Source organism: Aedes aegypti, chromosome 1 (assembly GCF_002204515.2).
Source record: "Aedes aegypti strain LVP_AGWG chromosome 1, AaegL5.0 Primary Assembly, whole genome shotgun sequence".
Lineage (NCBI taxonomy): Eukaryota > Metazoa > Arthropoda > Insecta > Diptera > Culicidae > Aedes > Aedes aegypti.
The window spans coordinates 140,413,325-140,435,943 of NC_035107.1; the positions used below are offsets into that span (position 1 = coordinate 140,413,325).

General features: G+C 35.3%; 1 protein-coding gene across 6 annotated transcripts in view; it reads left to right on the forward strand.

Moving 5' to 3' along the window:
- The window catches only part of LOC5578659 (protein singed), a 126,883-nt gene that overhangs the window by 10,621 nt on the left and 93,643 nt on the right, over positions 1 to 22,619 (forward strand). For 3 of the 6 annotated variants that reach the window (XM_021848835.1, XM_021848850.1, XM_001663950.2), the window contains exon 2: positions 19,936 to 19,961. The gene's annotated coding sequence lies outside the window, so the exon portion shown is untranslated. Of the gene's footprint in view, positions 1 to 1,171; positions 1,502 to 1,929; positions 2,192 to 19,935; positions 19,962 to 22,619 lie in introns of those variants that run through there. The other 3 variants (XM_021848839.1, XM_021848846.1, XM_021848855.1) reach the window with 3 other exon arrangements.

Genomic DNA, 22,619 nt, shown 5'->3' on the forward strand with positions numbered 1-22,619 from the left:
TAGATACTTATCTTCATCTGACCAATTTATTGAAATCCCTCTCAGCGTGACAACATATCTACTTGAATGTGTCCAATAAAGAACGTTTAGTTTATGTTAGGTGAATACAATGATAGTTTTCGTAAGCATTAGGGGAAATATTCTATTTTTGCAAGTATGAAGAAATAATATCCACACGGAGAAAATGAAGTACACAAAAGTGAGTTCATTCCACTCAATTTGGGGGGCTCGTGCGTTAATCTAATTTTGAGTTGATGGGGTAGAAGTTGTTTTCATTTGCAGCCATGCAATAAAATACCTACTGGCTAAGTTCTTTTTACTCAACCGGCAGATCAAATAACTCAACTTCCAGTACTGTGCCACTTACTCAAATTTGAGGTAACGCACTAAGGTTCGGTTTTAGGGTTGTTTTGCTCTTCGCTCTCTGACAACAAAAGAAAGAGAGAAAAATAACTCAAAAATAAGTTAAAAAATACTTATATATGTTTTTTTTTGTTTTCTCCGTGCAAGCTTCTTTGACACGCAGTCCTGTGGCATCCACTAACAAAGATTTTTGACTTCTCTGAGACAACAAGGGGCCCAGATAGCCGTAGTGGTAAACGCGCAGCTATTCAGCAAGACCAAGCTGAGGATCGTGGGTTCGAATCCCACCGGTCGAGGATCTTTTCGGGTTGGAAATTTTCTCGACTTCCCAGGGCATAGAGTATCATCGTACCTGCCACATGATATACACATGCAAAAATGGTCATTGGCATAGTAAGCTCTCAGTTAATAACTGTGGAAGTGCTCATAAGAACACTAAGCTGAGAAGCAGGCTCTGTCCCAGTGGGGACGTAACGCCAGAAAGAAGAAGAAGAAGAGACAACTCAATCGAGTCAGACACAAAATTGTAGTTTGAAAAAGTAATATATCAACCGCTCCTACTGAAATTTGACTTATCTTTTCAAATTATTGCTTTGGGCTTTTCCACACTTGAAAAGCAAAGGGATTTTTTTGCGAATCGTTCTAACACAAAGCTGCGACGGTCGCCGAATGTCTGTTCCTGGCAGAGCAACAAGGATTATCAATTACGCTCTCCACCCCCTGGAACCATTTCGTCCTGACAACATCTAGCAACGAGCACCACCACTGACATCATCACCGCCAAAGGAGGGCTCGTGACTCGTGAAATTCCGCACTCCATTCACAATCTGTGTTTGAAAAGGTGTGGTCGGGTTTGTGCCATAGTTTCCGTGTAACTGCTTGTTCCCTTACAGTTTGTTTGACGAGACAAAGCTTATACTATGTTCCGGCCCCGAAACGAAATCCGTTAGCAGGGCTTTTGATCATCAATCAAACAATTAGCAATCGTTTCATACATCGTCGTGAAAACAAGTGCAGCAAAAACCAGCTTCGAGCATCGGTAGCATAACTGATGTGCAAAAGTGTGTAACCTGCAGTGGTGGAAGAAAACAAAAGTGGAAGAAGAAACTTTGCATCCCCCTCGATGTATAAGGAATAGGTAGGGTAGACGCATCGGTTTTGGCCGTAGTGCCAGTTGTGTCCGTGAGGGATTTACACTGCTTCTTTAAAGTAAATCAGCAAGATTCATTTTACCACATTTCTTCAATGAACTCAATCGTATGAATTTATAAAAAATATACAAATTATTCATTTCCCTTTCAAGTTCAACTGCCTTAAACCTAATTTGGCCTGACTATTTCTAATTTGGTCACTCTCATAAGAAATCAATGTGATTTACCAATATAGGAAACGAAGTTGAAAGTGTAACTGAAACTTGTTCTGATGGCCTATATAAAACAACGTGATTTTCAATACGAAAAGATGACTTCTGCTCATTTCTGATACTTTTATTGCTTAATATGGATTGAAAGCTTTCATATGACGTATTTGCTCAATAAATATTTTTTTTAAAATCATGTTTCTTAGGCTAGCCAAAACCGGTGCTTCTACCCTGTAGAGACGAGTGGCGATATTGCTGAAAACTAGTCAAGTTTTTCTTCGCAATTTGTGTGTGCACTCTCTAAAAGAGTCGAGTGTTCGCTACTGTGGAAAGCCGGTGATCGCGTGTGTGCGCCTCAACGAATATCTCTCGTTCAGACCTCAGAGCCTCCGAGTAGATTCGTTTACGATCGATAATAATCACCTGCAATCAGTGCGTGCAGTCTGGAGAGAAAAGAAAGAAAGTCAAGTAAGCGAAACTTGATATATGACTGGGACTGGGGCCACTATATGTTTGATGGGTGATGATGGAAAAGGAGCACGAAGTGTGGCAACTATACAGTTATGCGTTTGCGTCTACAATAGAAACATTTTTTTTCTGCGTTCAGAAACTAACATTGACTGGACTAGATGAAAATCAATATACACCACATCGGTGCGGAGCCCTTTAACCTTCTGTCTGTGTCACAAAAAAATCCAGCAAACAAGTTTGTAATCTAAAGACTAACGAACTTTTTTGTTGAAATCCGCCCAATTTGTTTGTTGGTTGAACAAACGTGAATGTTGCCACCATCGACAGACATAATCTTCTATCTTCTATCTATCTTCTTGTATAAATAAAAATGGAATGGTGTTTGTATGTCACGAAATGGCATGCGAACGAGCTATCAGATTTTGAAAATTCTTTCACTAAACAGTTCGTTAAGTGCTCCGACGTGTTCATGTGTATAATAAGCGATTTCTTCACCATCGCTTAGGCCTTAAACCCAGTTTAAGTATATGAAGTAAGAAGCTTAAGATATTCACCGGGATAGTCGAAAAAACGAGAGTGAACGGAACTGTCTTTTTGAACGGGACGTTTCATGGCGTTTTTCAGCAGTCTACTTGATGGCTGTACATTCTTTCCTCTGTGTCCAAAGATTGTATTTGCGGGACAAGTTAATACTTTTTAAACGCTTCCTCAATCAGTCTTACCATCCTTTCTGCTTGGATTATAAGGTGGGCTCTTAAGCACTTTGATACCTTGGTTTTCCAGAAATTAAATGAATGAAGTTGAATTGAAAGGAGGACCTCCGGCAGTAACTACAACATTTGGGAATTCAACTCTAACAAATAATGCAGATAATTTCCTTATTACCTTTTTGCTGTTTGTTCCATGTGGCATGAGCTATAATTCTAACCATTTAGAATTATTATCAACTACCTATCAGCATGCAGACGACTGAATGGTCGTGTAGTCGGGATCCATTCGTTGGAGGTTTTGGTTTTTGTGCAATGTACATTTCGTTGCAAGTGACAGGATTTAACGTGACTCTCAATATACTTGTTTGAACCAAACCAATACACACTTGTTCGCGCTAGTTGTATGATTTTTTGTGTTCCTGGGTGATTCTTATGCAACATTTAAATTATTGTTTGTTGCATTGTGCGTGGTATGAGTACCAACACCTTGCTATGGGCTCGTTAGCAATTTTTTTTGGTAGGCTCTCAACTGCCCATACTCGCAATACAGTCCCATTAGGAAAATCATCATGTCGAGAAAAACGCATCCAAACATAATTGAAAAAGTTTTCGTAACGCCGCTGCTGGGAGCAGAAAAATCTGATGATATTATTCAACATATTATCAATACAGTATAAGAAAACCTTCAAGAACTAGAATATTGTTAATGCGGTTATTTTCAAAGTACAAATCCAAGATACTAGCAAGTGGGACACGTTATCCGAGTACTTTCTCAACTAATCCAAATATACCCGCATACCAATCCCATTATTAGGAGCTCGCTTACTATGTTACCGCGCACCTTGACACATATTTTGTCAAGTTTACTACAGGTTACAAGGCACTTTTTCTTTGGCTACCATTAGTACTCTCAACTTTTAATTTCAATAGTTACTACAAAATATTAAACTATACGGTGGTGATAGTGACAGTGCTGAAGACATTCCTGGGTTTGCAGAAGGCGTTGCGGCCGGCCAATAAGGAAGGTATTCTGGATTCACCAGTAGCAGCTTTATGTTAGATTTGAAAAATAGGTACCCCAGCGAGCATATTTTGGTTAGTCTGATTTCGAAACAGCTGTTGGACATTTCTTAGATATGCATAATGTTGACTTCTTATTTCTCATCATTAGATATCGCTAACATACAGTTTGACATGTCGACGATACCAGTCGTGATGCGCGTATTCCCATGTTGGCCCAAAAAGCCTCCCCCTCCATATCGTGGAAAGATGAATCTACCAGAGATTTCGTTCAAATTGGCTAGAGGACGAGAGTAATGACAGCTTAAGGTTTGCCTTGGATGGAAACTATTTATTTTTTATTTTTTGTTTAGCCTCTCGCAAGAATTAACATCTAGATGTTTCTATCATTTATCGCACCAAAAACATTCTGCGAAAGAATCAAGTCATGTCAAACAAGAACAATAATTTCATGGAATAAAAATGGTTTAAAACACTTTCATTTTTAATATTCCTTTTTCTTATGGGATGAAAACATTGATGCAATATAACAACAATTATAACAGGAATAAGTTTGCTTGAATTTCACCGTAATCTACTAGTGGGACTGTTATGCGGGTACTTTTAATATGGGACGCACATGATTTGGTATTTTTTTCGCATTTTGTCCATACAAACAAACAATTTTGAGTATGATACCAGGAAGTACACTAACAATAAACATGATTCATGAAGTAAACTCAAAAGTGATGAAAATTCATATGGGACTGTTATGCGAGTAGGGGCAGTCAACAAGCGTGGTGTTCGTTCAAGATTTTCCAAGCCATGGATGTCAAAAATTGTTGTGACATTAAAAAACATAACTAAATGAGACTCGTAACGGGTCTAGTGGAAGATCTTTTTGAAATAATAATTTTCTCTACATCGCAGAACATAGAATATCTTTGAGATTGTTGTGATATACATATTTTAAAATAGTAAATTGGTAAAGAAAATGTGCAGCTCATAATAAAGGGAACGTTCATAGAACATTTCGCTGAGTGTCAAGCTTGGTCCCAGTTGGGACGTAACACTTGATGAAAATTACTTGGTAAAATGAAAAAAAAAACAAGGGAAAATTTATTCGCAAAATATTGAAAGCTCTTATTCAAAGATCTATTATTGCAGCTTAATGCAAAAATAGCCTATAAACGAGAGCAGATAATTTGTCGTTTAAATGTGTAAGACTCAAACGCAAAAAAGTCTCCTCACAGCATAACTCAAAAGAACAACACATCTAAAAAAATGGTGGCAAAACTTTTGAACGACTCAATAATAATTTTAATTTTGGAAGTCTACGTCAAATACACCGTCAATTATGGAAACAATAAAAAAATTGTGATTGAAATAATATGTTTCTAGCATAACTCGAAATCATCAAGATCGATCATCAAGAGATGTTTGTTGTTATAATAAGTAGAGATATTAGCAGGTTCTAAAGTAATGATCATTCTAAAAGTACGGTTTGCAAGAATTGATAGAACAGCAAAATATGAAAATGGTTATAATTTAACTTTACTAATTTTTATCTTATAACAGTATAAATATTAGGAACATCCTATTATTAAAAGGAGGCCAAATTTATGATTAAAACAATAGAAGTAACAACAGTAGTCGATTTTTCTTTTCGCTGATAACTTGTGCAGATCAATGTGATCGATTGCCATCAGTTGTAAGCAAACAATATCTAAAAAATATAGCTCACCAGAACAACCTATGTATGCAATATATTCAAATTTTAGTTCAACAATGTTTATACCTATTATGATGGTTACATCATATTTAGAAAGAACATCCAATGTTTGAAAGAAGGGTAAATAACAATCTACAGTGCAAAAATTTCTTCCAATAGCTAAACTCGAAAAAAGAATTATTATTTGAAAGAAGGGTAATTTCTAGTAATAAAACACTATTGGCAATAACATTCCTAATATGCTTTAGTTTATTCAAGAGCACATGATTGTTCAATAAAGTGTCATTTTGTATCAATTGACTCCAAAACAAGTCAATAGAATCGGAAAAACGAATGTCATCTAAAGAAATCCTTGATTTCAAACTCATTATGCAAAACGACCATTATGCTAAACGACATTATGCCAGATGACCTACCACCATAATGAAACACTGAAACAGATCTTCTCGGCTAAGTTGATCAATTTTGACAATACCTTAATTAATTTTAGAAATCCAAAAATATTATAAACCAGTGGCAGTTTCAGTAATTTATTTAAATAATGTCACCAAAAACTGAAGTAATCATTTAAAGATTTTTTTCAAAGAAATTTGTTAGAAATCTAGTGATTCCAGTAAACTATGTTTTACCCATCAAGTAGGCTGTTGAAAAATGGCATGAATTCTCTCATACAAAATGACACATTTGTTTTCTCCCGCTTAGCCGACTATTCCGGAGACTATCCTAAGCTTTGCCTTCACACGAGCACGTTTGTGCCCTGGTAGAATGCAACAGTGATTCGAAATGTATGATGTTTTATCATCGGAGAAATAGCTCTAAAATTTATCATCAGATTTTAGAAAAAGTTCAATTATATGAAAACCACAATAAGGAGTCTATTTTATAAGTCGATTAAAAACCACTCGACTGGAGTCAATGTCGACCGAAAATTTCGCTCGACACGACTCTGTCACTCGAGTTCTTCAACAGTTGTCACTCTGTGTGACAGGATTATTATTGTATAGTCGTCGGGTGACATCTGAAATATGCATACGTTTCATTGATTTACAGAGCTACTTGGGAAAAAAAATCCTATTATGTAAGAATGTTTCCGAGAATTCTTCCCAATTATCTTCAATTTACTAACGATACTTTATATTTTTAGACTAGGATTGTGGCTAGCTTTTAAGTCATTACGATAGTGATGCTGGTAAATAGGTTTACCATCAACGTGTTCAACGTGGTGGGAGTTATGAACATAAGTTCCATTCTTTTTGAACGAATCAACACAGAGGATAACAATATTTGTGGATCCCAATATTGGACTCCGCACCGGACTTGGGGTTCATATTGACCCCACAACACAGACAAAGGGTTAACGCCATAGAGTACAATCCTATGTTGTCGCACTCTTATCAACTTGTACGGCGAGGAAATGAAAACGATGTTCTTGATGTCGGTACACAGACAGTCACGGTTCACTGTCACTATCTCTCCTGTTGATTGCTGACTCGACACGGATGCTCCATTTTATTGAGTTAAAGCCCATGTTGAATGTTTTGTTGCTTTCTGTGAACAAAATTGTTCATTTTGCACGTGTGACAACATTTTTGGGCAAAACTCAACAAAAACACACCCCCAGACAGGGTTCAGTCACCGTCGTCTACCTTACGTACCCTTGCTAGTCATCAACAATTTAAGAGGGTGTTTGGCACTTCTACATAGAAGAGGGATGCAGTGCGCAGTATCCGTTTGCCGCTGCCGGTAAGGATTGCCATAAAGGGCAAGGTCCTGCCGGATGGAATGCACACAAATCAGGCAACCATTCCCAGCTGCCGGGAATATTTAAGTGATAATTCAAGACACGTTTGCAATATATAACGCATTGATTGTAGCAATAGAAGATTGCAACGATTTTTGTCTAACCATATTCATTATTTTATTTGACATTTCATTTGACAATGTTTCAACATAAGATATTCTATGTAACGCATTGGTACTATACCAGGGAGGAAGCTTCAGAATCATTTTCAAAAATTTATTTTGAATTCTCTGCAGAGTTTTTTTCTGGTGTTACAACAGCTATTCCATATTGGTACGTAACGCTCTAGGGGGAGGGGGGGGGGGGAGTAGGCTCAAGCTGTACGGTTCATACAAAAAAATTTCAAATTTTTCATTAAAAAAGCGTTATGGACGGGGGAAGGGGGTCAAAAATTTGCAATTTTAGCGTTACGTAATAAATGGACGCTGCCTGATGCATGCAGCCATATGTAACATATATATAAAATGACTGTATTTTATGGGTGCATGACGTTAGGCATAAATACGTTAGGCATAAGTACGATAGGCATAAATAAGATAGGCATAATGGACGTTTGGAACAATGGATGTTTGGCATAATGGACATTAGGCATAATGGACGATAGGCATAATTTACAAAATTAAAAAATGAAATTGTTTGTGTAAAAAGTGAGCTGACTTTTTTTTGATAATTGTGAAGGGCTTCAAATATCAAAAGTGAGTCATTTGAAATACGACTGCCTTGCAGTCGTCCCATAGTTGTGAATCCTTTGAAGTCAATTTCTAGAACAAAACTTGATTAAATGATTAGCATTAAAATGCTGTCAATTGCCTTTATAAGCTTTGTGGTAACTTCTGTTACCATAGAGTAAAGCCATGCTGAAGGTATTTTAGTTCAGTTTCAAGTCGATCCAGGATCCTTGGCCACGAAGTATAAACGTGCTTATGTATCGTGCACAAATGAGAATGCAAAATAATCATTTTGGCAAAGCAATCATGTGGGTAATAACTGTGGAAGTGCTTCTAGAACACTAAGCTAAGAGCTTGGGTTGAGGTGTTATGCCAAAAATATGAACGACGCTGTAATTGCTGCTCGTCTTTTGAGTTTGGTTGTACACATATTATTGGCAAAATTTTCATCATAGATTATCCCTTCTTTAAATTGAAGGCAGTTCTTTATAGTTAGACTGTCGATACAATTATTGGAGCTAGTGGTGCTAATGTTTTAAACAGAAATTTTTTCTTCTTTTATAATTAAACTGTTCTTTCGAGAAATACTTATTCAAAAATTTATGTCACTATCGCTCTTAATACTTTCATCATACATTTTCCCTTCTTTGAATCATAGGCTATTCTTAATATTTAAACGGTCAATTTAATGACTGTAAGAAAGGCACCTTTTTCCAATAATATGTTGTTTTGTGGATTCTTGGTGTTCTAATAGTTATTGGAACTGTAGATGTAAATATTTCCATCAAAAAATGCACGTCATGCTGAATGCTGCATATTATGCTATGTTAAATTTGAGCTTGACTGCTAAATTGATTTTGAAATCTAATTTTACTTTTTAAACTAGACGAATTTCAAATATTTTCAAGGTGCTTTTGGCAATGCTTTCATATGTGGCTGATCAAAATTGTTTTAAAATCATCAAAAATTCCAGTAGAGGCAAAGGAACTGTTTTCACCACATTTGTGCTTATTCTGCGCGGCGTGTGAGGTGACAATTGTCGACTCGCTCCCATTTGATTAGCATTAGTCGTCTCACGTCACTCGCGGTGAGTCACACAACTAGAACCTTAATGCTGAAGATAATGTCACCTATCACAACATGAATTTTTGACTTGAATCTAGATTGTTGTCTTTAATTTAATCATGTGCATTATATGTACTAATAATTACATGGAAGATTTCCCTTCTTTAGAATTAACGCAATTATGTAAGAAAAATATAACAAAAATGTCATATACTCCCCAAACTATACATCTCTAGAAATAAATAACACTTGCATATCGCAAATATAAATGGATTGAACTGGACTTAAGAATGATAACATTGACCATGATAACTACCTTCTTCCATATTGTCAAATTTCATTACACCGGAATTAGTAATTTATAATCAACCAATTAACCTACCCCCTCGTAACGCTTTTTGTATGAATTTTGTGCTATTTTTTATGAGCTGTTACATCTTAAGGACTCCCACCCACCCCCATCAACGTAATGGAATGTGTAAATGGACCCGAACAATTTTCGATATGAGAAGAGTTTTGAATGACACACACGCAGGTTATGTTATGTCTAACGTCCATTATGCCTAACGTATTTTATGCCTAACATCCATTATGCCTGATGTCTTTATGCCTAACGTCCATTATGCCTAACATACTTATGCGTAACGTCCTTATGCCTAACGTCTTTATGCCTAATGGGGTATACTCGTATTTTATATATTTGTTACATTTGGATTGAATACCCTCAATGTGTTTGAAAATTTTTTTTTTTATCTAGCATGAGCTCAAGATACTTAACTTCATCCGACCAATTTATTGGAACCCCTCTCATCGTAACAACATGTCTACTTGAAGGTTTCAAATGAAAAGCTTTTGGTTTATGTAACAATATTATAAGTTGAGTTTTGGAAGCATTAGGAAAAATCTTCCATTTTTGCAAGTATGAAGAAAAAATATCCAAACTTTTTAGCAATCGACCACAGATGACACGTAGACTTCGTCCTTTGGCGGAGAGGCCTGTGTCATCCGCAAACAAGGATTTTTGACATCCCTGAGGTAACTCAGGTAAGTTAGATGTGAAAATTGTGTATAATATTGGTCCCAATATGCTGCCTTGAGGAACACTGACTCTTACAGAAAGTCTTTCAGATCTGGAGTTCTGATAATTAACCTGAAGTGTACGATTTGACAGATATGTAACTTTGAATTATTTTAACAATGCATGTTGGAAAATTAGAGTTTTTTTAATTTTACAAGCAAGCCTTTCATGCCAAACGCTGTTGAATGCTTTTTCTATGTCTTGAAGAGCAAGACCAGTAGAATAGCCTTCAGATTTGTTGGAACGGATCAAATTTGTTACACGTAAAAGTTGATGAGTGGTCGAATGTCCATGGCGGAATCCGAACTGTTCATTGGCAAAAATTGAATTTTCGTTGATGTGGGCCATCATTCTGTTCAAAATAACCTTTTCAAAAAGTTTACTGATGGAGGAAAGCAAACTGATTGGACGATAGCTAGAAGCTTCTGCAGGATTTTTATCTGGTTTTAAAATTGGAACAACCTTAGCATTTTTCAATTTGTCAGGAAAATATGCTAATTGAAAACATTTGTTAAATATATCAACTAAAATGTTAAGCTACTTTCTGGAAGTTTCTTGATGAGGATGTAGAAAATTCCATCATCGCCAGGAGATTTCATATTTTTGAATTTTTTAATTATAGTTCTCACTTCTTCCAAATCAGTCTCCCAGGCTTTTCCGAAAACGTTCTCTTGATTGAGAATATTTTCGAAGTCCTGAGTAACTTGAATTTCAATTGGACTAGTAAGTCCTAAATTAAAACATTTTCCCCCCTTCAAATTGCTTAGCAAGTTTTTGAGCTTTTTCGCAATAGGGCGATATTCAAAACTGAAAAGCCAATAGATGGCTCTTTTTCAGTGGTAGTAAAAATGAAATCCTGAAGCAAAGAAAGCATCACGGAAGATTAACTAAACACAAATAGTTATGTATTTACTTTACACTTGATTTCTTATCACTACTATTTTGATCCAGGTTCCTAATTGCAAGTAGTTTACGTTTTTCATTATTTTCCATACGTTTTGACAGTCCTCCGACTACCATTCTTCCATGCGCTTGTGTTGAAAGTTTGAGAAATTTGAGAATCCAACGTAGCGCGATCAGTGGGTGGAATACAAACAACAGTGTCGTCGCTCAGCGGCCAGTGAAAGAAACTGAATGTTCGATAGGTTGTTGCCAGTTCCTTTTGCCGCTGGCGCCAACTGTTAGCGTTTAAGAACGAAATAAACAGTCGTTACCCTATTAGTAAGTAATAATTTGTTTTCCTCTTTCAATGCCGGAATTGGCTTTTGAGTTTTTTTTTTTTATTTTAGATAATTTCCAAAAAGGGTTTAGAGCAGGGTCCAATTGAGAAATTTCATTTTAAAATTTTGTGTTTCCTAAACGAGAAAATCGTTTTTCAATTACTTTTTGCAGATTCTGCCATATCATTTTTATCAGGATCGCGAGTGCGTTGAAATTGCCTTCTCTTCACGTTTTTTTTAGGACGGATTGAGAGTTTAAGATCATAGTCTATAATCACGGAATCGAATTTTACTTCACATTTTGGTGTTGTAATGCCTCTTGCTTCAAGTTTGGTTTCAAATGACGAAAAAAGTTGATGTTTTATACGCCTGTGAAGGATGATTGCAATTCCCCCACATGCCCTGTCAAGTCGATCATTACGATAAACAAAAAAGTTAGGATCTCTTTTGAGTTTGGATCCAGGTTTCTAATAAGCTTCAGTAATAACTGCTTTATGTATGCTATATAAAATTAAACAGATCGTCCTCTTTACCATACAAAGAACGAGCATTCCAATTTAAAAAATATTTGGATCCATTACATTGTAATTCAATAACAATTTTATGAGTAAATTTTACACCAACTTGGTGGTTTTGAACATTGCATCAATCATGTGAATCAATTGTTCAGTTGAAAGTCAAAATAAGATGCAGACATTTGTTTTTTAGTAATTTTTATTTACATAAAACTTTTATAACAAAAATAAATTTTGCTTAAACGAAAATTTGTAACTTCAATTGAATTCATCTGATTCACGTTCTTTGGCGATTGTGTTATTATTTTGAACTAATCTAAACCAGTGATGCATTTTGAACTGAACGCGAGCCAAAACTGAACGGAGTAAGTTCAAATTTTGCACGAGAACGTAGTAGACAGTGAATTCGCGAGCCGGAGCCTACCGCTGCTCTCGAACGCCCAATTCAGATCGCAATGCACCACAATGGTAATTAAAGCATAGATTTGGGTATTCACTTGGAACACATTTCTTGAAACAATAATAAAATCAATTCAATCATAAACAAATATAGTATGTCTTGCTTAGATCACCATATAAACAAATTTGGCCCGGTAAGATGCGGTGAAATCTGTGAGAACAATCTGCGTTCAAATTTTGGCCCACTAGAGTTCAAATTTTTGAACTGCACAATGAGCAAGCCTACTTGATCACTCCGTTCCAAAAAATGAACTGGAACGCGAACTGACCGCGTTTAAATGCATCACTGGTCTAAACCTAAAGTTGTCCATGATACTATTAAGTTAAGGAAGACCTCAAACCCCGTCACCCATTAGTTTAAAATCAAGTTTGTTAAGTTGCTCGCTAACCTAATAAAGATATTTTAATTGAAACAGCTACGCGTTCACCCATTTACACAATATTAACATCAATTCCCTCCAGGGAACAGACATCAAATAGCATAAGAGGCGATTATTCAAGTGACATTTGTTATTTTCCTCTGTAAGGTCTCGAAGCCTCTGGTCTGGTGTCGTGTGTAGAACCGACAAACACTCCCCCATTCCATAGATGCAATTTGAAATCCGAATGGCAGTCCCTCTCGAGCCTAGCGATGTTGTTCTGGAGGCCCGAACTACTGGGAAAAATAGAAGAAGCATGGAAAGAGACAAAAGTACCACGCGGAACAAGTAAACATGCAGCAGTATCGAGTGAAGCTAAATTGAAGTGATATATTTTGTTTTCGCTCCAGTAATTTTCTTATACCGTTTTGCATCGAATTCCCGGACGCTTCGAAAGCCGGACACTCTGATCAATTTCAGCATTTTCTGCTGTTGAAAATAACATCAAATGTAAATGTTAGCATTCCAATCAAATAATACATTAAAATTGAACATTTCAAATGTATTGGCATCGTAGTAGGTGGCGAAAATTACCGGAAAAACATGAAAAACATAATCGCTTGTCATCGAACGTACTTGTTTTTGCACTGCTTAGCCAGTTGGTTAAGATTCAGTTGAATTTATTCTTCCTTCAAAGTTTAAAAGCTTATACACGTTGTTTTATGTTCTAAACGGTTGATATTGTATTCGAGTAAGTGAGACATGTAGTGGAATTGTTTTGAAAATGGATAAATTGCGTGTTTTTAATACAAATTGCAGGTGTCCGGATTTCGAAGCAAAATTCTGATATGTTTCAAATGCCGGACGCTCATGTTTAAAACTTCTGGTAAGTAGTAATAAACAAAATTTGGACACTACCGTTAACTCTTGATATGTTTATTATAGAAATCTGATATGTTCCCTAGTGCCTGGTGGTTTCAAATGACGTGAAAGTGCTTAATCTTGAAGAAAAGCTAATCAAACTCACGTAATTGAACTATATAGCTAAGTTCCATACATGGTTAACGAATAGAAATTGTTGTTAGTCTTAAATTGATTTTTAATGTGTTTTTTTCCCAATGTGAAGATGAACTGTGAATGACTTCAAAACACATTTATATGATGATAATGATATGATAATGTGTTATAACAATATATATATGAGAATAAACATATACCTGTTTTATATGATTCAACAAATGTTCTGACAATTAGATGAGAAACTCAGTTTTTAAAGCATAGTTGTTCTACAATGGAACCAGTTCTAGTCTTGATTGTTTTATTGAAGAAATTGTGAAGTAAATATTTATCTTAAAAACGTATTGAACTACAAAGTGATACTCCGATTTTCGATCCCACATGGACAGAGAAATCAAATTGTGCAATGAAATAGTACGATACCGTGCTGCATCGAATTGCCGGTCGCTTTGAAAGCCGGAAACTGGTCTTTTTCAAGGTGTTTTTGATCCAAATTCTATTTGTTTACCTAGAATCCATAATTACGATGTCTTCTACATTCTCCAAGCATAAAAAGTGTCGAAACAATATTTTTTGGGTGATTCAAGGTCGGTATCCGGGATTCAAATCATCCGCACACTTAGAATCAACACGGTATATGTGCTCCAGTACCTTCGCTCACAATAAGTCAATTGTGCGTACAACGAAAAAGCAACATATTTGAGTAAGTTAACTACATACTATTTTAAGTTAATTATTTAAATGTCAAACCACAACCACTCATTGGTTATTAAAAGTGAACATACTCAACGGATTACCTCATTGCATATTCAATGGTTTTATTTATCTGCTGAGAATAGGAACCATCGATTATTGTAGCATCACTTATTTGGGACCTACAAAAACATCAACAGTGCAAATACCAGGTAAAGGAATTGTTGAAACCCGCCTTTTTTTTAAATTGCATTCTTCTATGTTCTGCATAGAGTTTAGATTTCATTTGGAGATTAAACTACCGAAAATAGATTGCTGATGCATATTAAATTCCCAACGACGGGTATATTAATTTATCACACACCATTGGTACTTCAACACAACTGTGAATTTTGGTAACCAATAAACAATTACTTAGCAATTAAAATTAAAAATAACGAACGTAAGAGTCTACGAAAAAATTAAAAGGATCAAGACCTGCTGTTACACACTGATTAAATGGTTTGTGTAATTTTGTAGATATTTAATATAAAGCAAAACAAATAGGAATATTACTTCCAAAGAAAAATAACATTTAACATGCTTTATTTACATGTATTTTTTCAAAAATGTTATTTAATGATAATATCCAAGTGTCCGGAATTCGAAGCAAAAGTGTCCGGATTTCGAAACACTCTCCAAAGAGTGTCCGGATTTCGAAGCATAACGCATCTTCCTTTTTCTATATTTTTAGTGATTTATTCCAAATTTTAAGCTTTTTTTACTCAACTAACAGGCGAAAATCATATTTATTTCGATAATAAACAGAAAAAAATATTCATTAGACTCCAAATGTATAAACGAAACCACTGTTTAATGCTCCAAAGTGCTTAAGTGTCCGGATTTCGAAGCAAAACGGTAACTGCTGCACGCTGAAGATTTTTTTTGAGTCATGCCATACTCATGCTACTTGAGGAGTAGGTTTGTATTCGTGCTAAGCTTAGCGGCGTGTCTTGCCACGGCAAAATCAAGCGTTCAACCCTCATTCCATGCATTTGATGAGCTGTCCAAAACATATGACTCATACTCGGATCTTTGGACTTCAGAAAAGTAGCCGCCGTTTTGCGAGTTTCCATTTTCTGCTTAATATTAAAAGTTGTTGGAATCTAACTCTCTACACTCCCGTGCAAAAATCTCTCCCTAACTGGATGGTCCCTTCAATATTGAGTTACGGAGAGTTGACTGTACAACGTTTATGTACTAAAACTCAACGTTTTTGACAATTACTCCTTAAAATTCAAAATTTAGTCTCGCGTTTTTTATACGCTCTAGAGGCTTAGAAGTTCTAAGTTAGAACAACTGGGCAGTAGCTCACATCCACTAAATCTTTTTGGATATGTTGCTGCTAAAACTGAAGAAGACCGCTAGTAGTAACCGGAATACAAAAAACTAGTCGAAAATTGTTCTCAAACACTTATTGTAAAGACCTAATAACGCTGTTTTTAGAGTAGTGCTTGATCTTTTTATCGCTCTTGAGGGGGCTGCTTTTCAGATCCTTACTATATCCCAAAATCCTTTCCATAACAACTGTGAAGATGCAGAGTATACTCGAGATGGTTCTCTGTCTAACTAACATTCCTTCCCCTCCCCGATGACTGTAAGGACGTGGCTGGTGCCGTTATTGACTTTTAAGGTGAAGATGAATCGAAGCCAAACTTCAAACTTTCAAGAGCACGGATCTGGAAAACCAAACATCTATTTAACGCTCAACGCTCCGTCATCGTAATCATCATCATCATCGAAACTTCAAAAGCAGTTTTTCTGTTCAAAACTAAAAATTATTCGATGAAAATGTGTTCACTGTGTTTCAGTTGGAGAATAGAATACAGTGAACATATTTTCCTGTAAATTTTCTTGATTTGGAACTAAAAAAACTGCTTATGAAAATTCCGAAAGCAATGACGGATCATGCCCCCTTAAGCTGAAAACTTAATCGATTGGTCACTAGCTGGTGGTGAACAATCAAACAGGTATTCGGTTCTCCAGATTTGTGCTTTTGAAAATTTGAGGTTTGGCTTCGATTCATCTTCACCTTAAATTTTGAGCTCTCGATTTGTGCAAATTGAGAATGGTTAGCTAATCCCAAGTCCCACTCTTCGAATTTCTGAGCAACTTTGATTGTACGGTAATCTATGATCATGCTCATGTTAACGATCATGATTTAATAATACAGTGATACCTCCATGAGTCGATGCTCCATGACTCGATATCGACTCATGGAACCATACTAAAAACAAAATTTCATGGTTACTATGATGGTCCCTAGAAGCAGCTTTCCAAGGGATTGCTGTTCCATGACTCGATATTTCCATGAGTCGATGGTCCCTTCAATATCGACTCATGGAGGTTTCACTGTAGTTCTTCTGATCGAGATATTACAGTCAGGTTTCCTATAAGACGTTGCCCCCAACTTTCTTTCCACCGCATTATCTCAACCTTTTTAAATGGGATGAAGATGATTCTTGGTTTGTTTCTGAAACATACCTAATATGGGGCGATCCATTAATTACGTAAGACAATTTTCGGGATTTTTCAACCCCCCCTCCCCCCATGGTAAGATTTTTTGTATGGAAATTATAATTAAATTGTATGGCGCGTAAGAAATCTCAAAACCCCCCTCCCCCCCCTAAAACCCTTACATAATTAATGGACAGCCCCTATGAACGAATTTCACCTGTATCGAATGGGCGACAGCTCAGAAATTGTGTTAGGCGTAAGGTGGCAGCGTTCAATTAGGAGACCTGACTGTATTCCATTTATTACGTTACGTTAATTAGCCCTATCCTAATTCATTGTGACTCGTGGTTAATAAATTGGCTCGAATAGCTAATGTCAATGTCATCTAATTCGACTTTGACTTAATTAAAATCCTATTCAATAAATATGGTTTGCAACGAGTATACTTCTTACTTATTTGGTGTCACCGTGACGTCCCGAGAGATAGAATCGTGATCATCATCGCTGAAACGATGTAATAAAATTCGAAAAATATGTCGCCCAACCACGTCACACCAGTAGTATAGGAACCAGCAGCACCCAACATTTGACGAGTTTTTTTTGCGTCATTTTGCTCATGGGCGCTCTTTCTTGTCGGGAATCCAGTTTGCGATTCCCGATACGTTACAAATCATCCTATTTTTAGAAAATGCATTTGCACTTGCCCGGGAGTGGAGGGTTTTGCTCATATTTGAAGCGATGGTGAAAGATCTTGTGGGAATCGATAGCAATTTCAGGGGCATGTGAGAACACCCATGAAATTTTATGGACATACTTTGACATTGCCTTTCAATTAAACGCGACGATCAATTTCTTTTGAAAACTGCTGCATCGAAATCTTTCGATACAAATATTGAGGGAAAGATTTATCATATACTTACCGTAACACTTTATGGGCTCAGTTAACGGGTTTGGACTATGAGAATTTCTTAATGGATTATCGATGAGAATTTCTTAATGGATTATCGATACATTTTACAAATTTTTGCTCTATAAACTATTTTAAGCATTTCTCACGGTTTTTTTCAATTATGGAACAAAGTATTCCTTTAGAAATTTCTCAAAAGATACTATTCACACTCAAAACTGCTCCAGGCATTATTTTAAGGATGTTGCCTTTTTTTCTATGATTAAATTGAAGATTTATTCCAGTAATTCAGTCAACACTCGTCTTTAGATACCCTGCGGATATCTCTTGAGATTCCTGATGATTCTTTTTCATTCTTTTTCATAATTCTCGCCTACATTACTCATCCAACCCACTTTCCTCTCGAATATCTCAATTGAATGCATCCAAGAATGTATATAAATTCCTAAAATTTATCCTAAGATTCATTTACGAATTCCCCTAAGGATGGCTTTATTTTTGTCCAATTTTGCATGGAGACAATGTTGGAAGACATCATGATAATCAATCTCATGTGAGATCTCATGTTTGAACTTTTTGTTAAAAATCGCCTGCTCACGCTAATAGTGACAGAAATACAGTACTGACCCGATTTTGTCAGCACCTTTTAACGGAAAACTTTTTACGCTCACGATTTTATTATCACATTTTCTCCAAATCTTATTCAACTCAGTTGAAGTTACTATGAATATGCGTAACTCAGTGAAGAAAGTATTCTGATAACTTGTTCTCTTTTTGAAGGAGAGCTGAAAAATGTTTTGAAAAAGGGGCTGACAAAATCGGGTCATCAATGTATTTCAATCATAAACCACATTGAAAACACGTCAAAACATTTTGTGTTTGTTTGCGTCAAACAGGATTATTATCGTTCTTTAAGAACGCAAAGCATTTAATCGTCTAAATTCAAGAAGCGCAATTAATGTACATGTTAATGTTATAACGGGAAGTAACGACCATTTACTTAATGAGAAAAATAATTTCATCACAGTAATCCACGGCATGTCAGTGAAAAATAATACCTCCACTATTGGTACACTGTTCCTTTAGTTGCGGTATATTTTTAATTTGTGTTCCTATAGTTGCGGTATCTGTTGTTTTCTTATGGGAACCTCCACTATAGGAACACTTTACCGCAACTATCGGTACAAGTGGGACAAGTTTTAGCAATTTTAGTGTAATTTCATCAGTTTTAAAGCAATTTGAACGCTCTTTTCAACTATTCCGTGTATCAACAAGCCAATACGTCGATTGGCAGTGTCGGTTCTGTAGCTAATGCAATGAAATCAGTGAAAACAGCAGTACCGCAACTATAGGAACACCCACAACTAAGGGAAGACTTACCCTATCTCTGTGAGCCATAAAAATAGAGTCGCACTTGTCCTACCTTTTAGATAGACGGGTCAAATCTCGGTAACACCGAGAAATTGAATGAAAAATCGATGTAAGAAAGATTACTTCTAATTTACCAAGATGCTTCCTTAATCTGTAATGCACAACGACCCTAGTTTATTTTGTAACAAATATCTCATATATTAAAGCTCTTTTGTGGAACACTCTATGAAGATTGCAAAGTTTTCTACAGAATTAAAAGAAATCAACAAATTTTAACTAAGCATTGAAAATTTTCGAAAAATCTAGAAATTATAAAAAAGTTTTGTTTGGAAGCTTTACGTTACATTTACAACTATATATACAGGGTTAACAGGAATAAACTCCAATTTAAAACATTGAACACCAAAAAAAGTATTTTTGTTTTTTTGTCTATCTCATGACAAGCTCGTTTTGCATGTTTCAAAATGTACCCTAATTCCTAATCCCTATATAATTCAATCCCTATATGAATATTCCGAAGTAACACATACCTCCTTTCAAGGGTTTAATTTCATAAAAAAATATGTTGCACATCGTGATAAAAAATGAGTGCTTTATTCTTTGTGTAAATCAATGTTTTTTTCTAACTTATTTTTCTTGTTTCTTCAACAGATTGTACATTCGGCGTTTATCAATTGGTAAGTCAGTCAACATTCAAACCTTTATTTTCTTTCTCACCATTAGAAGTATAGGGTAAAGTCGAGCAAAAGTTCGAGTGGGGTAAGAGTCTATTTTTAAGATGGTTCAAATGCTATTTAAGTAAGCGACTTTTACTCAAAATATTATAGAAATTGAATGAGATTTTGAAAATTTATGGCTCTTTGTTGTTTTTAGATGTGAATATTGTATTTTTAGATCGAACTTTCATTACATGCAACAAAACAATAATTTTATTCACTTTTTTATGTAATGGTTTTTAGATGATTTGAGGTGTATTAGTTTTTGCATAAATGCTTGGAAACCAAGTTTGGCCCATAGTGCGGTTATATCGCGGAAAAAAATGAAAATGGCCCTAAATCCACACATTATTTTTGAATTTAGTGAAATGTGCCTAATAATGTGGAAAAAGTCACCAATATTTCACGTTTTAACATAGTTTTTCAAAAAAAAACTCCTTTTTTTGGATGAATTACAATTAACCCTGTTTTGGGCATGTTTTTCATGTATATTTAATATGCAATTTTCTTTAAACATAAGTTTATGTCTGTTAAAAAGTATGCCTGCCATAAAAGTATCGATATATTGTGCTTTGGCCGGCAAACTTTTGCCCCACACTAGATTCGAACTCGTGTCTCACCGTTGGGGCAAAAATTCGTTTAAGACAATTCATTTTGAACTATTATAACTAAATATGGGTTAATATTTTGGCACAAGTTAATTCAGCCTTATTTTAGCCAATATGTTGAAGGTTTACTGTGAGTTATTTGTGTTTTTCTGTAACAAATGATTACAGCACTAACGTCAATCTTTTACCCCACATTACTCTACAAATTTAATAATAATATGTTGCAGCTATTACATTAAATTCTGATAAGGCTGGTTCAAACTGCAATGTGATGGCTTAGTTAATAATGACATCATAAATATATCGATGAGAAATATATGAATTATATGATTAAAATTTATTGATGTTTTATTTACGATAGGTACATCTTTACATAAAACTATTTCAAAGAAACGACAACCCAAATACATCTGTTTCACAGCATATAATAGATTTTGTTATATTGAAGCTTTATTTGTGTAATATATAACATCTTGTGTTATATAAGAGCTATAATAAAGTATTCTAAAACTTGTCATGTAAGATCATAAAATAGAAATAAAACAAATTGTCTTCGTATTATTGCAGCTCTGTGAACGATAATATAACTTTATTAGGATTCTATCCTCACATGTTAACGTTATCGAAGTGCATGCTTTTAAAATGTATTTTCAACTATTTTTTGACGATATTTAAACTTGATGAAGATGCATCAACATCATGCAAGTTTTTCACATTGACCCGGGCCATTTGAACCCTCTCCCGTATGTTGATGAAAGTTTTAGATCCAAATTGAAAAGGTGACAAAACGACAATATTCAGCTGGTATCAACTTTAGAAATCGTTGTACACCTATCAAAGCTATTTATGCATTACTCACGACTTTTCCACGCTTTTGCAATCGAAAATACAATGCCACAAAAAATTGATGAAAATTAAAAAAGTTTAATCCCGTTTCGAACTCGCAACCATTGGATACAAAATGAGATGTTATGTAAAACGTCAGTAGTGCATTATAAACACTTGTTTGAGCCTACTTGATGGTTTGAGATTTATGCATGTTATGGTGACTTAAATACGTTGATCAAACGAACAATAAAAGCGCTTCAGATGCCACGAATGCATAATAAAAATTTGCCGGGGGCAACATTGACGGTCAAAAAAACTTCCACGACAAAGTATATAAAGTCGTTTGATTTATGCTGTCCAAATGTGAGTCCAAAAGTGAGCGCACTAAACACATTGTGATTTTCCACAAGTAGTGTGTTATCCAGGGAAGTTCGGTGCGGATATTACATAGTAGGCAAATTTTCGTAGAAAGTTTAGAATATTTAAACGATAAACATCCGAACATTTTTTAATGGCACTGCAGGTTTCATGAGGAAGACGCCATATTATGTTTCTGGCATTGGGAATTGATCCGCTGAAAAATTTTATGAAGGCATACATATTTTTAGGATATTTTGTTATGTTCTTCCATTTCATGTGAAGTGCATGAATTTACAATTTATAAAATTGTACACTTCACAATAAATCTAGAGCACCACATTGTTTTTTGTACACTATTTAAAATCAATAGAAGAGTGGTTAATAATCATCGGTTATTAAAATATTTTGACCATGAGCAATTCGTAAAGAGGAAAAAAAACTTTCGCTTTCATTATTTCGATTTTGTTTTGAACTGATGCTGTCAAAACAAAAATAGATGTTGTTTGTAAAACAATACATCTTCTTAGCTTTAATATAACTAGTTAGTATAAGTGATGCTATGCAATACATCTTTAACACATGATTGCATGTTCTAAATATGTATTGGGAAAAATCTTCTATGACATGAAAGATGTTTTTTAAGTCGCCATTTTTGCGCTGTTTCGGTGATATAAGTATACAAAATAAGGTTACCCATATTCAAATGAATCAAGTATTTTATACATTTATAAAACAAGTTGTGTTACTAGGGAAAGAATATTGCATGAACAGCTTCATCAATAAAGAGCACAAGAAGAACACGGAAAAAGGAGCATGACCCTAA